Source organism: Mustelus asterias, chromosome 23, assembly GCF_964213995.1.
Source record: "Mustelus asterias chromosome 23, sMusAst1.hap1.1, whole genome shotgun sequence".
NCBI classification, from domain to species: domain Eukaryota; kingdom Metazoa; phylum Chordata; class Chondrichthyes; order Carcharhiniformes; family Triakidae; genus Mustelus; species Mustelus asterias.
The window spans coordinates 31,120,104-31,137,434 of NC_135823.1; positions in this window are offsets into that span (position 1 = coordinate 31,120,104).

The window sequence follows — 17,331 nt, forward strand, 5'->3', positions numbered from 1 at the left end:
TCCAATTTTTTCCTATTTAAGAATTTTATTTTGTTAAAATTAATCAGTGGTCCTGTGACTCTGTTCCTCCACATTTTATTAAAAGAAGTTAAGTCTTGTGAGCCAGGTTTCCATTCTGGGATCTTCCCGTCCAGCTATAACATCACCTGGGATCGTAACAGTAGACGAAGGTAATATGGGAGATGTAATTTATCTATATTCTCAAAAAGCCTCTAATAAAGTGTTACACAACAGATGAATGAGTACGGTTCAGGGGTATGTGCAATCAGGGGACAAGTAACAGAAGGAAAGCAGGGAATAAGGGTGAAAAGTAGCTGTTTCCAATGGCAGATGTTGGAAAATGCTATCCCACAAGGACTCGTGTTGGCATCATTGTTTGCTCATAATTTATGTGAACAATTTCTTCCCACAGTCCAAAGATGTGCAGGTTAGGTGGATTGACCATGCTAAATTGCCTCTTAGTCTCCCAAGATGTATAGGTTAGATGGATGGTAAGTGTGTACGGTTACAGGGATAGGGCGGGGTAGAGGGCCAAGGTAAGATATTTTGCCAGAGAGTCGGCACAGACTCAATGGGCAGAATGGCCTCTTTTCAAAATAGGGATCCTATGATCAACCTATTTTCCTCCTTCAGATGCTAACGGGTCTACCATACATTTCCAGAATGTTCCACATTTCTTTTACTTTTACAAGACACACAATCATAATTGCACGAGAAGTGCAATATTGGCAGCACAACACCATTTAACAAGGGAGAGAATTAGAGAAATATGTTATCTTCAGCAATTTTGAAAACAGCCTATGCTGGTTGAAGAAATCTACGACTGCCGCCAAATAGATATTAGGCTTGGCTCCAGAATTAATTATGTTTTCAGTTTGAAGCCAATCAACATTTAACGTTTGACTGACTGCAGAACATAATACTGTATTTTTCACTTGGTGACTTGCCCTTTCGCTGTAATAATTGGAGCTAAGTAGTTAATTATGTCCCAGATCCACATGTGATTTATTGCTTTGAGAGAAAAGAAAGACTTGCATTTCTATAGTGCCCTTCACAACTTTAGGAATGTCCTACTGCATCTTACAACCACTGAAGTACTCTTGAAGTATAGTCACTGTTGTAACATAGGTACTGCAAAGGCAATGGGCACTGACAATATTCCTGTAATAATACGGAAGGTTTGTGCCGTGCCCCTAGCCAGGTACAGCTACAATACTGCCATCTACCCGACAATGTGGAAAATTGCTCAGGTATTTTGTGGACAATTACCACCCTATCAGTCTACTCTATCATCAGCAAGGTGATAAAAGGTGTCGTCATCAGCGCTATGAAGCAGCATTTACTCAGCAATAACATGCTCAATGACACTCAGTTTGGGTTCTGCCAGTTCCACTCAGTTCCTGACCTCATTACAAACTTTGTCCAAACATGCTGAACTCAGGAAGTGAGGCGAGAGTGACCTCAAGGCAGCATTTGGTCCAGTGTGGCATCAAGGAGCCCTTGCAAAATTGGAACCAATGGGCATCGTGGGAAAACTCTCCACTGGCTGGAGCCATACCTAGCACAAAGGAAGATAGTTGTGGCTGTTGGAGTTTAATCATCTCAGTCCTGGGCCCAACCATCTTCAGCTGTTTCATTAATGACCTTCCTTCCATCATAACAGGCAGCATGGTGGCACAAATGTATGGTGTGGAGATGCCGGCGTTGGACTGGGGTAAACACAGTAAGAAGTTTAACAACACCAGGTTAAAGTCCAACAGGTTTATTTGGTAGCAAAAGCCACACGAGCTTTTGGAGCTCTAAGCCCCTTCTTCAGGTGAGTGGGAATTCTGTTCACAAACATACATATCCTCTGCTAAACACCAATGGCATTACCATATTATTCATGTAAATTGAGTCTGTGTCTTTATAAGCTCTGTTTGTGAACAGAATTCCCACTCACCTGAAGAAGGGGCTTAGAGCTCCGAAAGCTCGTGTGGCTTTTGCTACCAAATAAACCTGTTGGACTTTAACCTGGTGTTGTTAAACTTCTTACAAATGTATGGCACATACCTGAGCAATTTTCCACATTGTCAGCGAGATTCCAGTGTTGTAGCTGTGCTGTAACTGCTTGGCTTAGGGGTGCAGCAAGTTTTGGAGCGCAAGTTGTTAGCACTGGTGCCTCACAGCACCAGGTACCCAAATTCGATTCTGGCCTTGGGTGACTGTCTGTGTGAAGCTTGCACATTTTCCCCATTCCTCCAGGTGCTCGAGTTTCCTGTTTGAGTTGGTGCAGACCCAATGGGCTGAATGGCTCCTTCTGCACTGTGGGGATACTATAAGGTCAGAAGTGGAGATACTTACGGTTGATGTTCAATACTGCTCACAATGTCTCAGATGCTGGAGCAGTCCATATCCATATGCAGCAAGCCCTGGACGATATCCAGGTTTGGATTGATATGTGGCAAGTAACATTTGCATCACACAAGTGCCAGGCAATGACCATCTCCAACAGAGAATCTAACCTTCTTTCCTTGACAGTCAATGGCATTACCATTACTGAATCCCCCACTATTAACTTCCTCAGGGTTACCATTGACTAGATACAGAATTGGACCACCATATATTTATACAGTGGCTACAAGAACAGGTCAGAAGCTGACAATTCTGTAGAGAATAACTCGCTGACTGACACCATGAAGTCTGTCCATCATTTACAAGGCACAAGTCAGGAGTGTGATGGAATACTCACCAGTTGCCTCAATGAGTGCTACTCAAACAACACTCAAGAAATTCCACATCACCCAGGACAAAACAGTCTGCTTGATAGGCATCCCATCCACCACCTTAAACATTTGCTCCCTCCACCATCAATGCAGAGTGGCAGATATTTGTACCATCTACAAGATGCACTGCAGCAACTCACCAAAGCTCATTTGAAAGCACCTTCCAAACCTGCGAACTCTACCACCTAGGACAAGAGCAGCAGGTGTATGGGAGCACCACCACCTGGAGGTTCCCCTCCAAGTCACTCATCACCCTGACTTGGAAATACATCATTATTCCATCACTATCACTGGGTCAAAATCCTGGAACTCCCTTCCTAACAAGACTGTGCTGTCCAAGTCAATGATGCCTTCATCCCAGGAATGAATTTTTAAAAAGTCGAAACATTGCAGCCAATTTGCACACAGCAAGCTTCCACAGACAGTAATGTGATAATGACCAGATCATTTGTTTTTAGTTGCTGGCTGAGGGATAAATGTTGACCTGGAAACAAAGGAGGGCTCACTCCTGATCTTTGAAATAGTGTCATGGGATCCTTTCCATACATCTAAGAGGGCAGTGAGTCTGTAAATCAATCCCTCTAATGGTACAGCACTCCATGGAGTATAAACCCAAATTATATGCTTAAGATGCTGAAGTGGTACTCAAATGGACTTGGACTTTCCAATTCATAGGTGAGAGAGGGACCACTGAACCATGACGAAGACCATTCCAACTCCCAATGTTTAGTTCGACTTGTGTGAAATGGGAGAAGTACACAAGAGATCATAGTTTTAATTCTAATGATCCAGTTGAGCTTCAGTAACTGAGCTTAAATAATTTAGAATTTTGCTATCTGGTTATGAATGTTGAGGATATTCAGTTGGAATATGGTTATCTCCTTGCCTCTTCTCTGCCAACTCAACTGTAATCCATGCTTCTGTCAGATGTGCACAGCAAGATTCAATTTGAGCAAAGTTGGGTGTTTTGTAACACACAAAAATACTATTAACATACTTTCAGAATAAACTACAAGCTGATGTAGTGCACTGCAATGGAACAGAAAGTGTAATTTGCATTGTTGAGTGGAAATCAATATTATGTAATTTTAGCAGAGGATATGTATGGGACTGACAAAAATGTAAGTTCAATCATGGGGAAGTCTAAATAAATAGAAGATAGTCATTAATAAATCCCATAAGAAATTCAGGAGAAAAAGTCTTCACCTAGAGAGTGGTTGGCATGTGAAACCTGCTACTTCAGTAGTTGAGAAAACTAGCATAGATTAGTTTAAAGGAAAGTTGGATAAACATATCATTTGGGCCAAATAGCCTGTTTCTGTGCTATGCAAATTTGATGTAAATTCTATGTAAATGTTATGCTCTGTGGAAATTGATTAGGTCAGTAGGCTGAGTAGATATATTCAGAGAGAACTGAAGGCAGGAGCTATTTCACATGGAATAATTTTCTAAGAATGCATTGATGGCAAGGAACCTTGGCCACTGCCAATTGACAAAAAATTGTGGAAATTGCTTTAGAATTTTATTTTATAAGTAAAATCCCACAAGGGACCTTATCTGTAATTTTTTTTGTTCTAAAGTTTTTGCAATGGCAGATTCATAAGGGTACTTATGGAACATGGCTAATTACAAAAGGTTACATTCTACATTAGTCTAAGCTGAGCTCATTTCAGATCTTTCCTAGGTTCTGCCTCGTTTCAATAATCAGAAAAGGGTCACTTTCTTCACAAAAATATTTTTCTATTTTGCAAGGGGGTAGAGACACTTAAATCTCAATTATGTCAGGTACATGTAATGTATTGTATGTTCCAGCATAATCTCATGCATGCCCTCCTAAGTGAGTGTTCACTTGTGAACAAGGCCCCTGTCATCTGTGAGTTTGTGAATGATTACATTAACATTATGACTGTGACAAAAACTTGGCTGAGGGAGGATAATACCCTCACCCCAATGAAGCCCCCCACCCACCCCCCTGCCTGACTAATCTTCTATTACTTGCCCCACCCAGACTCACCACCTTGGAGGGGTTAAGGCTCTTATCAGCTTTCCCCAGCTTTTCTCTGTCTCCTTCTCCTCCTTTCAGCATCATCCCTTGTTCCACCATTATAGTTTCTTATTTAAAATTCTCATTTACTACCATCATCGACGTACAACAAACATTTTCTCACCAAGATATCTTCACTTGTTTCCTCTCTCAGCCTTTACACTGAGTGACTTCTTGTCCCTGGTAATTTCCATCTCAACTCGCTGGGCGGGATCTTCTGCCCCCCCTCCCCGTGGCATGTTTCCTGGCAGCGGAAGCAGCTCACCATTCGCTGCTGGTGGGATGTCCTGATCTCACTGGCATCCATGGCATTTTGAGTGGCTTGCCCATCCCACCAGCGGGGAACCTGCCACCGGAAGAATCTGCCAGCGGGAATGGCTGGAAAATCCCACCCATCATGTTCTCTCTCCTCAGATTCACTGCCCTCCTACCCTCTCTATAATCTCCCCCTTCTTATAAATTCCCCTAACCATGTACACAGCCACCCTTTAGACTGTGCCCTTTCATGTCGTCTCACATGTCTTTCATGTCGTCTGTCATGCCAATCACAGTAAGACCATCTCTGATCACTTCCTCTCCACTCATATCCCCATTAAACCCATTACTCTCTCTCTCAGCCTGGTTATTGGTTTCTGGTACGACCCTCACCTCCTCTCCCTTAAGACCGATTGTTGCAACCTTGAACAGGTATGCCGGACAACTGGTTTATCCAACCACTGCCAAATCTGACTGGACAATATAAAGCACTATGTTGTCCTCTGCCAAAACTGTTCACAATCCCTGCATCATGCAAAGGTAATGGCGGCTTCTTGTCTCTACTGCAAAGCATCCAACTCTCTCTGTCTCTTCCTTTTCCAACAATAAGTCCAAGGAGCTGACGGATGTTTCTTTCACTAAGATTGAGATTATCTGTTCAGCTACTTTCCACTTATCCACCAGGGCAAACTTCCTGTAAAGCATTCCCTTACCCTAACCCCAAACCCACATCTTTCTTTAGTTTCTTTCCTATCTCCCCTCATGCCTTCTCCGAGTTCAGTTTGTCCGTAAGACTTACCTGTTGCTCCCTTGACCCTATCCCACAAAATTGCTGACCACCCAACTTCCCCTCTTGGTTCCGATGTTAACCAATACTGTTAAATCTTTTAAAAATCTGTCATCATCATCCCTTTTCCTGAAAAAGAACAGCAATGACTGCTCTGTCCTTTACTGCAGATCCATCTTTCTTTCCAAAGATCCTGAACTGCAGTCACTTCCCAAATTCTTGCCCATTCTCCCTGTCGAACTCCATGTTAAACTGCATTCAATCAGCTGCTGGTTTTGTATGTCAATAGTATGTTTGCTGTATCAGTTCTGCAATTGTCTTGATGGGGAAAGGGTTGCGTATGCAGCGAGCTCCCTTTCCAAAGTCTGCCTGTGCTAAAGACATGGAGATGCCGGCGTTGGACTGGGGTGAACACGGTAAGAAGTCTCACAACACCAGGTTAAAGTCCAACAGGTTTATTTGGTAGCAAATACCATAAGCTTTCGGAGCACTGCTCCTTCGAAGGAGCAGTGCTCCGAAAGCTTATGGTATTTGCTACCAAATAAACCTGTTGGACTTTAACCTGGTGTTGTGAGACTTCTTACCGTGCTAAAGACTGAGCAGAGATACTCTATAAATTACCCTTTTGCCCGCAGAACAACAAGACATAATCTTCACACTGGATAGAATTCTGGCTAGGCCAGATGGGAAACTATTTCTCCTGGGCGAACCAGTGTTGCTTGTTTTCACTTCACACACCATGGCACTGAGTGGAACATGTTTATTATTGTAACATCATTTCTCAGAAGTCAGGAATTGTATTATTGCTGTGACATAAAATACCCAGTACACTTCTTCAGAATTGTGAACCATTTACCTGAATTTCCTCTCTGATGTCCTTTTCTCCTTCTCCATAGAATTCGTAGAACCATAGAATCCCTACAATTCGACCCATTGAGTCTGCACCAATTCTCTGAAAGAGCATCATACCCAGGTCCACTCCCCTGCCCTATTCCCATAACACCACACATTTACCATGACCAATCCACCTAACCTGCACATCTAAGGACACTAAGGAGCAATTTTGTATGGCCAATCCACCTAAACTGCACATCTTTGAACTGTGGGAGAAAACCAGAGCACCAGAGGAAACCCACAGAGACATGGGGAGAACATCCAAACTCCACAGTCACCCAAGGCTAGAATCGAACCCAGGCTCCTGACACTGTGAAGAAGCAATGCAAACCACTGTGCCATGTCTTCTTTTCCTTCTATCTTATTTTTTTATTCTTGGTCATTGTTCAGTGGGTAACATCCTCTTGCTTCTTAGTCGGAGAGTTATGGGTTCAATCACTATTCCAGGCACATCGTCTAATCTGGTAATCCCAGTGCCGTAAGGAGGAAATGTTGCTATATCAGAAGGGATGCTAAATCGAGGTCCCATTTACCTGCTCTGGTGGATGTAAAAGATCCAATGAAGCTATTTTGAAGAGGAACAGGGACGTTCTCCTGGACTCACAGGTGACTAGAACCAGTTCAGCAGGCCACTCCGGCTTTGAATAAAGTCAGACAGTCGCTGATATTTTTCTCTCATTTCCTCCCCCAGAAACCAGCTCACAGCCAGCTGACATCTCTCTCTGTGTCTTTTCCCCACCAACAAACCGTCCGCTATCACAAAGAGATGGATGACAAGTTAATCTAGTGCCCATGTTTCTTATGGTTGCCAAAGAAAAATAAGCTCCCTGATCTCCTACAATGTTGCTATGGGGATCTATACCAACCCACAATGATTGAAACAGGCAGACAAATCCTTGGTTTAGTGTTCAGAAGGCAGTGTTTCCAGCAAAGTGAGAAATGCTATGGGACTTTTCTTACTTGTCAGGTGGGCCTTTGATTTAATATTTTATCTGGTTTTGGGGGGGCAATATTAAAATAGAGCTATCAGAATTTTATTGCTGAGGACAAATTTGCTCATGTTCTTAATTGTAGTCCATTAACCCCTGCCCTCCAATCTGAGATTACCATCATATAAAGCATAATGCATAATACCTGACTCTCTGACATTTCCCATCAATTTAAACATTATAAATTACTGTGTTAAGCCTCAGTTGGAGTAATGTAGACATTTCTGGGCAGCACACTACAAGAAAGATGGAAAGGCCTTAGGAAAGGTACAAAGAACGTTTGTATCATGGAATCATCAAATCATAGAATCCCAACAGTGAGGAAGGAGGCCATTCAGCCCATCGAGTCTGCACCAACTCTTACCCAGGCTTACACCATAACCCCACATATCTACCCTGCTAATCTTTATATCTTGGGACACTAGGAGGCAATTTAAAGTTTTTTTAAAAAGTTTATTTATTAGTCACAAGTAAGGCTTACATTAACACTACAATGAAGTTACTGTGAAATTCCCCAAGCCACAGTCCGGTACCTGTTCAGGTCAATGCACCTCACCAGTACGCCTTTCAGAATGTCTGGAGAACCCAGAGGAAACCCATGCAGACACGGGGAGAACGTGTAGACTCCACACAGACAGTGACCCAAGCCGGGAATCGAACCCAGCTCCCTGGCGCTGTGAGGCAGCAGTGCTAACCATTGTGCCACCGTGCCGCCATGATGAGGGGCTTCAGTTATGAAAAACAAGTTTGGAAAAATTGGGCCTATTCTCCTCAGAAGATAACCTGAGAGAGATTTTCAAGAAGACGAGAGGTTTAGGTGGAGAATATAGTGAAAAAATTATTCTCTCTGGTAAGTTGGTCAACAACCGGAGGTTTAAAATCAGCGGTAAAAGATCTAGGGGGGAGGTGAGAATTTTTTTTCATTTGGAAGTTGTGGATATCCAGAACACTCTGAAAAGACGGTGGAAACAGTTTTCATAAATAATTTTAGAAACCAGTTAGACAGGTTGTTGAGGATGACGAATTTTCGGGGTTACAGCCAAAAGAGGGCATATCTAACTAAGTGTGACTTTCAAAGAGCCAGCAGAATCACGATGGGCTGAATGGCCTCCTTTTGTACTGTATGTTTCTATGATTCTATGGAACTCAGATTTCAAATAGGCACGATTTATGTCTCTGCTCCTCTGAAATGTAAAGCCCAGTTTCCTTACCCACTACTCAGTTCAGCTGAGAGGATTGACTGGGCTGATTTACTAACTTGTTAGCACCTCATTCTTGGGAATGAAACAACTTAATTACTCCCAGTCAGTATCCAGACCGACCAAAACTTAAAAAGGGGACAAATAGGGCTGAGTATGGATGACAACCAGCAAGGTCAGTCCATTGAAAGCTAAATTTGTGCAATTCCAAATGGAGAATTATGGGCTTATATAGAATCCCTACAGTGCAGAAGGAGGCCATTCAGCCCATCGGGTCTGCACCAACAACAATTCCACCCAGGCTCTATCCCCGTAACCCCACATATTTACCCCGCTAATCCCTCTAACCTACGCATCCCAGGACACTAAGGGGCAATTTAGCATGGCTAATCAACCCAACCCGCACATCTTTGGACTGTGGGAGGAAACTGGAGCACCTGGAGGAAACCTACACAGACACGGGGAGAATGTACAGACTCCACACAGACAGTGACCCAAGCCGGGAATCAAACTCAGGTCCCTGGAGCTGTGAGGCAGCAGTGCTAACCACCTTGCCGCCCCAAAATTTGACACCGAGCCAGCCAGGAACTTGGAATCTTCTGATCTGTAGTCAGACGTGTTATGCATTGCGCCACTGCCCCTTATAGGGGTGCCAACCCTCCAGGTGTGCCCTGGAGTCTCCAGGAATTGGAGGTCAATGTCCAGGGCTCTTCTGTGTACAATCAGCGCATTATAAAAAATAGTTTAAAGAAACAATTCTTTGACCAGTTCTCTTTACCCAATACAAAAACAATGAAAGTGGGGAAAAACCAAGGTTGCTTGGCTGACAGTCAAGCATGATCCAATTGGATAAGGAGTCTTTGTTTTCCAATTGCTGTAGAAAGGTAGTGAGTCACAAGGATGAATGTGTTGACCAACTAACTGGGGGCAAGTCATGTGCTGAAACCTCCAGGAATACATTTAATCACAGCTTGCAAGCCTGTTGGCTTAAGGTTAATTGTAGCAAATACTTCAAGTTTGAAACACGTTCTTTCTTTTCTGCTGTGTGCCACAGATACCGAGCTAAAGCATTCACTATTACATTGATTGCAAGCTTTGTAAAAGATCTGGACAAATACCTCGCTGCTACTGGGACTGTGCTTATCATTGTGCTCCATAGGTAACCACCCAGGAAGGGCTGCATGCAGTGATAAATCATAAAACAGTTCTGGGTCAGAGGGCACAGACAGGAAACTACCTGCGCTAGGCTCTATTCAAAGTTACATCAATACTTAAACAACAGAGAATAATTTTTTTTAAAAAAAGAATTTAATCATCAACAACAGTATAATCTTCAAGGCTAACTTGCTACAGTTCCAGTATGAACAGTTCCAAGTCACACGATTCTCCTCATCCTTAAGGTTAGGGTAGAGAGCTCGATATCTGTGATATGAGAGACTCTAGTTGGCAAGTTTTATCCACCACATCTTTTGGTTAGGAATGAACAGGAATGCCTCCAATTTCTCAGGAGGCTTTCTCCGGATGTCCACTATGACTCTCACCAACTTTTACAGATGCACCAAAGAAAGCATCCTTTCTGCATGTATGGCTCCTTCTCTGACTAAGACCGCAAGAAACTACAATGTTAAGCCTCTCCGCTGCAGTCCAGTAGTAAAAGATGACGCAAGTCCAGCTTCTTCACAAACTCACTTTATTCTCTTTACAACTCCACATACACACACCCCAGCCCCCAATGCCATCTGTAACCCCATTATATATCCCAGTGAGCACTATTAAACAATTAACATACAAATTAGGTCTGAAGTGGAAGGTTGCAGTTAACCCATTCCTAGCATACAAACGGTTGTGAATGATACACAAACCAGCCTCACATCCATTGACTCTGTCTACACTTCCTGCTGCCTCAGAAAAGCAGCCAGCATAACTGAGGACCCCACGCACCCCGGACATTCTCTCTTCCACCTTCTTCCATCAGGAAAAAGATACAAAAGTCTGAGGTCACATACCAACCAATTCAAGAACAGCTTCTTCCCTGCTGCCATCAGACTTTTGAATGGACCTACCTTATATTAAGTTGATCTTTCTCTACACCCTAGCTATGATTGTAATACTACATTCTGCACTCTCTCCTTTCCTTCTCTATGAACGGTATGCTCTGTCTGTATAGCGCGCAAGAAACAATGCTTTTCGCTGTGTGCTAATACATGTAAGAATAATAAATCAAATCAAAAGAAAGGCCATTCAGCATTTGAAGCTTGTTCTGCCATCCAGTTACCTCACTGCTGCTCTGTATCTTACACCCACCTCGTGATGCAAATCAATCTCAGAAATGTCCCATTTTCTCTTTCAAGCATTTCCAGTTGATTGCTAGATTGTTCTAGTTTTGCTGGCAAAAGTACACCTTGAGTAATAGGTTTGGAGGAATGATTTAACACTCTTTGTTTTAAATGGTTTTTTTTATGGCTGATTGATAGTCACACAAGCAAAAGATGGCCAAACAAAAGCAGTAATCGATCAGCTAACAACACATTTGAAATACTTCACTGAAAAGCTCAAAGCTGCAGGAAATTGGCTTTATTTTCACTTCAGACTTTCTGTTTAATTATCTTGCGTCTCTTTTTCCAACATTGTGATTGATTCAGGGATGTATTTACTTCCAATTCTCAGCATTGGCGCTTTTAGTTCATACATTTCATTGATATGTGGAAAGGATTCAGGGCTTCCAAACTATGGTAGACCATGATTTTCTGTTGACGTTAACTGCGGTAGCTAGCCAAGTACCAAAAGAATGCAACATGGAATTCCCAAGAAGCAATTTCATGGACTTACCACCTGTCCACTGGATTTCTGAAATTGGTAAGAGTTTTAACAACAGCAGGTTAAAGTCCAACAGGTGTATTTGGTAGCAAATACCATTAGCTTGAATTAGCACCAATTAACCTGGTGTTGTTAAAACGCTTACTGTGTTCACCCCAGTCCAACGCCGGCATCTCCACATCATTTCTGAAATTGACCAAGGGAATTGACAGGGAACACAGAGGAAGCAAGTGATGTGGTTCAAATGGAAACATAGAAAATATTGAATATTTACAGGACAGAAGGAGGCTATTTGGCCCATTGTGTCTATGCTGGTAAAAAGAGTTTCCCGGCCTAACCCAAGCTTCTGTGTTAATGGCATTTTAATTGTGTTTAATTGTCTGCAGGTGCTGGACATTAAGTGGGGATTAAGCTGAGTCCCTATAGATACAGACTGAAATTTGGGTTAGGAAGTGTATGCTTGTAATATGTAGCTCTGTGAATAAATATAAAATTTGGCCCCAGTTCTATTTTTCAGTTACTGGTGTTCTGGGCTAAAACTTGGTTGCACAGAATGGTTGCCTAAAGGTGAAGATTGGAAGCTTAGAAAAAAATACGAACTTAAAATTACAATCCGAGTAGCCATTGTGCAAAATGGCAGAAAGCAAGTGTAAATTTTTGGACAATCTCCTTCCACTCCACTCACTTCCTTTAAATAAAAGGTGTTGCTATGGCAACCTGCTTAGATCCTAGCCATGCCTATCTTTCTGTGGGATATGTCAAACATTCCTTTTTCCAATGGGGCTGTCCAGCGGGGGTATTTAAGCCTGTAACTTTACCAGACCGGCATTGTATGTCCTGAAGTGAAGACTACCTGATTGCAAGCTGTCAGAGTGGCCTTTTCCCTTGGAGCGCAATAATACAGTTGGAAACTGGCCTTTGGCTGAATTACTACATTGGCGATGAGGAGAAAAAAAGGAAAATTAATTTTTTCCTCCATCTTTCATTCCGGGCAACTTCCAAACATCAAGAATTTCTCCCGTAAGAAAAGGCCATTATGCTCTGTTTGGGAAACCCGAGCCCTATGAAACCAATGGGGAAGATTGGGCCCAGTACACTGAGTGCATGTGTTACTCTTTCTGTGCTAAAATCATTGAAGGAGATGAAAAGCAAAAAAATGATATTGCTAACAGTATGCGGGGCCCCGCCCATGGATTTCCCTCCAGAATGCCGTGGCGTCAATGGGAATTCCCATTGACAGCGGCAGGACCAGAGAATCCCGCTGCTAGCAAACAATACGCCACCCCTCGCCAGCGGAAACACACGGCTGCGAGGCTGGAGAATCTCACTCTATATCTTGAAAGAGACAGATGGAAATCTGTTAATTGTATATTAATAAGGCTCCAATATATCCCGGTGGTGGACATTTACTGGGATTCACTTGAGTCCCAATAAGGAGATTTGCACTGTGTGCAGTATGGAGTTTTCTCTCTAGATGCTTTTGCACAGAAAATCTGTCACGCTGACGGGTTGGGGCTTGATAGTACCAACAACACTGGCTCCACAGAGATTGGGACATGCCTCGATCTTCAATATTAAACACTACTCTACTCCCCCCTCCCATGGACACAGGGGACTCCTCCACAAGCGCCGGGACAACCCCTCCTACTGCACCCCACTCCCCCACAAGGACTAGGGCAACCCACAAGCACAGGGCAACCTCCCCACATAAGGGGAAACCCCTAATGGGGCTCCCAGAGGGCCTGCTCCTGGCATTGTCAGATTGACACTGCCAGGATGGCAGTGCCAGGGAGCAGTGAGGCATGTCGCTCTACCCACCAGGGAGCGATACTTACCTTTGCACCCAGCAGGCTCCCCTTGACAGCTTACCATTTTTGAACACCTGGTATAATCCTCGTCAACATGACAGGGGAATTCCTTACCTAGGGGATTAAAATGTCGGGGAAGTTTTTTAAGTCCATTTTCATTTATTTAAATGAGGTCCCCACCCTTTTCTTGGTGGGAATCTCGATACACCACTGGCGAGGGACGGGGAAAATCTGAGAACAAGATCCAACTGTCGGGATTCTGGTTTGGACAGTATCACGGGATTTTCCACTGGCTTCGCCATTTTCACTGCACCAAAGCTGGCAGAAAATCACCCCCTTTGGACTGAATTGGCGGCACAGTGGCACAGTGGTTAGCTCTGCTGCCTCACAGCGCCAGGGACCCGGGTTCAATTCCAGCCTTGGGTCACTGTCTGTGTGGAGTTTGCACATACTCCCCGTGTCTGCGTGGGTTTCCTTCTGGTTCTCCACTTTCCTCCCACACTCCAAAGATGTGCGGATTAGGTTGATTGGCCATGCGAACTTGACCCTAGTGTCAGGGGGATTATCAGGGTAAATATATGGGGTTACGGGAATAGGGCCTGGGTGGGATTGTGGTTGGTGCAGACTCGATGAACCGATTGGCCTCCTTCCACACTGTAGGGATTCTATGATTCTATGAAGCAGTGGTTGTTGGATTAGGTGATATCTGCTTGCAATGGTGTAATTCTATAAGTGTATAAAGATCAGCTCCAGTTTTATCCATCACAACTGGTTTTCTGGAATGCACATCTTGGTCAACAACCCTGTAGGTTCTAACACTTCAAATACAGATGCAAATATTTTAAACACTATGATGGTGCACCCTTGCAGAAGACCTCACCCACTGCACTCCTCTACTGAGTGAAATATCTAAGTCTGTACCATTTGCAGGCCAGATCTTTCACAGGAATTTCACAGTGCAGTCAGTCACTCAAAAGGAATGGCTAGAGATCTCTCTGCATTTGACTATGGATTCTAAGCTCCATAGTATAAACAGAATGGGAAAAATATCTAGCATTCCTGCATAGTGTAAAGCATTAAAAAAGTTTAAAAGTTTATTTATTAGTCACAAGTACATTAACACTGCAATGAAGTTACTGTGAAAATCCCCTAGTCATTGCACACCGGTGCCTGTGCGGGTACACGGAGGGAGAATTTAGCATGGCCAATGCACCTAACCAGCACATCTTTCGGAGTGTGGGAGGAAACCCATGCAAACAAGGGGAGAACGTACAGACTCCGCACAGACAATGACCCAAGCCGGGAATTGACTCGGGTCCCTGGCACTCTGAGGCAGCAGTGCTAACCACTGTGCCACTTTCTGTGTGTTCGTGCGAATGCTGGATGAGGGCAATATCAGATTGGGGTTAGATGCTGCCCTTGGTTGAATATCCTATTGATGTTAACTAACAATTGTGTAAGGTGCATTCTGTGTCGCTCATATGTGAGCATGTATGAGAAAGTGTCTGTTTGCATGACTGTGCAGGAAGGTCTGTGTGTGTATGTATGTATAACTGTGTGTGTGTGAATGTATGCATGAGAGAACATTGCATGTTTATGGGCATATATCTAAATGCATGAGTGTGTATCTGTGTGAGAGAATGTGTATTTATATAGGAATTTATGTGTGTCTAAAACTATTGTCATTTCTCTTCCTGCATCTACTAATACACAAGGCAGACTTTCATCTGTTCCATAGCAAAATCTTTCTTGGAACAGGTCTGTCGCCAGAGGCTTATTGCTTGAGAGGCACCACTCCACATCAAACATGGATGAATAGGAGTCTCTCCCACTTTTACAGCCAGCCATTGTGTGTTTGGAAGGATTTTGCAGGTTTGACACTCAACCTGTTTTGCCACATTATGAACGTACTTTCCTTGGCCATCAAGTCCTGAGATGGGATTCGAACCCAGAGCTTCTGGCTCAGAGACAGGGACTCTATCCACTGTACCACAAAATCTCCATCATTTATAACTGTACGAGTGTGTAGGAATGTGCATGCATATGAGAGTGAGAGCATGAATGTATATAATGGTATGAACATGTATGTGTGCAGAAAAAGTGTGAGAATGAGTGCGACTGTGAGAGAGAATGTGTGTGCATGTTTGAGAGTCTGCATATAATTATATGAGTGTGCATGTGTGAGAATGTGTATATATGTATGAGTGAGTGTGCATAACTGTATATGTATGTGTGTGTGAGAATGTATGTATTACTGTATAAATGTGCATGTGTGAATGTGTTTATGTATATGTGTATCTGAGTATGACAGAGTGCAAACTGTTTCTGATACATTCCATGCCTACCTTTCACATAGCTGGGGTTTGCTGGGTTCACACACATACAGTTAGTTACACTTATATACCCACTTATATACTTATATATAGACACAAACAGTTAGATACACATATATACCCATTCATACACACAGAATGAGTGAGAATGTGCGTGTTACTGTATAAATGTGTATGTGTGTGAATGTGTGTATGACTGTGTAAGTGTGCATGTGCGTGAATGTGTGTATGATTTGTGTATCTGAGTGAGTCTATAACTGAGTGTGTATGTATGGGAATGAGTGAGAATGTAAATATGTGTAAAAGTGCAAGAATGTGTGTGTGTATAAGTGTATGAACGGGTATATAAATGTATCTAACTGTGTGTTAGCCTCCCAGACTACCTGGATCCACTACAGTTTGCCTACTGCCGCAACAAGTCCACAGCAGACGCCATTTCCCTGGCCTTGCACTCAACTCTGGAACACCTAAATAACAAGGACAACTATGTCAGATTCCTATTTATTGACAATAGCCCAGCCTTCAACACTATTATTCGCACGAAACTCATCTCCAAACTCTGTGACCTGGACCTCGGCACCTCCCTCTGCGACTGGATCCTGAACTTCCTAACTCGCAGACCACAATCAGTAAGGACAGGCAGCAACACCTCCTCCACGATCATCCTCAACACCGGTGCCCCACAAGGCTGTGTTCTCAGCCCCCTACTATACTCCTTGTACACCTATGACTGTACGGCCAAATTCCCCTCCAATTCGATTTTCAAGTTTGCTGACGACACCATCGTAGTGGGTCAGATCTCAACAATGACAAGACAGAGTACAGGAATGAGATAGAGAATCTGGTGAACTGCTGCAGCAACAATAATCTCTCCCTCAATGTCAACAAAATGAAGGGAGTTGTCATCGACTTCAGGAAATGTAAAGGAGAACATGTCCCTGTCTACATCAATGGGGACGAAGTAGAAATGGTCGAAAGCTTCAATTTTGTAGGTGTCCAGATCACCAACAACCTGTCCTAGTCCCCCCATGCTGACACTATAGTTAAGAAAGTTCACCAACGCATTTACTTTCTCAGAAGACAAAGGAAATTTGGCATGTTAGCTACGACTCTCATCAACTTTCACAGATGCACCATAGAAAGCATCCTTTCTGGTTGTATCGCAGCTTGGTATGGCTCCTGCTCTGCCCAAGACCGCAAGGAACTACAAAAGGTCGTGAATGTAGCCCAATCCATCACGCAAACCAGCCTCCCATCCATTGACTCTGTCTACATTTCCCGCTGCCTCAGCAAAGCAGCCAGCATAATTAAGGACCTCACACATCCCGGACATTCTCTCTTCCATCTTCTTCCTTCGGGAAAAAGATACAAAAGTCTGAGGACACGTACCAACTGACTCAAGAATAGCTTCTTCTCTGCTGCTGTCAGACTTTTGAATGG